The following is a 1,690-nucleotide window of genomic DNA, read 5'->3' on the forward strand; positions in this document are numbered from 1 at the left end:
TAGTTTTTATATATGAATAATTATTCATTAATTGTATTCTTCCGTCAGGTGATATTATTAAAGGTCGACCTCGCATGCGTATAATTTTAGATTTTATGTGAGTCTGTGATATAGCTGCAGAAATAAGTATTAAGTCGGTACGTTGATAGTTGGTGAATTCAAAATCGATTATAATTATTGTATTTCTCGTTTTTTCCCTGCAAATTTACATCATTTAATTACAACATTAGTATTACTTCGATATATTTAATTTAGTATATTAAATCATCTGATTTATATTTCACTGAAATTTGATAATTTAAAGATCATATTTATTTATAATCAATTATATTTTTATTTTATACATAACTTACATGTTGTGGTATAACCACTTGATTACTGCACGAATCACCGAACAAAGTACGTTAAGACGTAAAATAGTTAAAAATGAATTGACACAATTAACTGATTATTTAACTAAGTATAAATTATTATTGAATTTTGTATGACTTACAAAAACTAGGAAGACAGTCGTGTGCAAGCGACGATGAAACTGTAATAAAGTCCGCGACCACACAAGTACGCTAGACGATATTCTGACAAACTATAAGGTTCTATGCAAAATAGTAATACAATTATATAGAATTTAAAGTGATTATGGATAAGATGATTTACGTATTGTACCTTACTAGTTCAAAACTTGCCAATAAGATATAGATATTAGTGGTGTGATCCGATGGCGTGATGTTCTGTGATGCTGTACTAATACCGAACTTAGGACTTTATGTTTTTTATAAAGAATTAGTAATATTGTGTATAGAAAAATTAGCAATTATGCAAAATAAAAATTGATACAAATCAATGATTATCATAGTACATCAGAACAAACGACCTCTAAACACAAATGTGAAAAGCCTAAAAACAAAATGACGACACTACATTTATTTTATTTATAGCTTTTTACTCTGTATATAATCACCCAGCAGACAATGATTATAGTTAGTGTTAAATCTCTACATTGTATTCACTAGGACTGTGTGTGTTGTAGCTTCACACCGTAGAAATACATTTGATCAGGTAATTATTTAAAAAAAAAAAATCTGATATATTAAAAATCTAACATCTTTAACATTTTTTTATTTAAGTTATAAAAAAAACACAATGTCTTACTATACAAATGCATCTGCCGAAGCTCTTCAAACGAAGATGTAAGTATGTTTGTACAGTAGTGCAGTATAATACCTATGTATGTGTGTGTGTGTGTAATACAAATCATTATTTGATAATTATTATATTAATAGTAGGTATTGTAATTTTATTAAATAATAGCATGAAATTGAAAGTATATCTATCGCAAAACCTGTCAAAGCAAGCAGTAATAAAAGAAAAAATGATGTAGAAAAAAAAGCCAATATCAAAAAGACAAAGACAGCAGGAAAGGTAATAATTAATATTATATTATTTCTTCAATATTACACTCACGTACACACACACATACACACATCACACTCTTTAAATATAAATTGAAATGTAACTTTATTCTATATATTAGCACACAGAATCATACAAGGATATTTTTGCCGAATTAATTTCGAAAGGAAGTTTTGAAAATAACGCAAGCAATTCTTTAACAATGATGGAGGGAAATAATTCATTTACTTTCCAGTGTCCTATTGCACCAAAGTGTGAGCCGTGAGAACTACTGGGTTAT

At 27.8% G+C, this 1,690-nt stretch overlaps 1 long non-coding RNA gene across 1 annotated transcript; it reads right to left on the minus strand.

The window, feature by feature from the left end:
* LOC111026228 lies at nucleotides 1–623 on the minus strand. The gene is made up of 2 exons (XR_002603678.1): nucleotides 354–623; nucleotides 1–197 (listed from the first exon to the last, which is right to left on the minus strand). It is a non-coding gene; the product is annotated as an uncharacterized LOC111026228 (long non-coding RNA).
* Between the last annotated feature and the right edge of the window lie 1,067 nt (nucleotides 624–1,690).

Source organism: Myzus persicae, unplaced genomic scaffold (genome assembly GCF_001856785.1).
Source record: "Myzus persicae strain clone G006 unplaced genomic scaffold, MPER_G0061.0, whole genome shotgun sequence".
In the NCBI taxonomy this organism is placed as follows: domain Eukaryota; kingdom Metazoa; phylum Arthropoda; class Insecta; order Hemiptera; family Aphididae; genus Myzus; species Myzus persicae.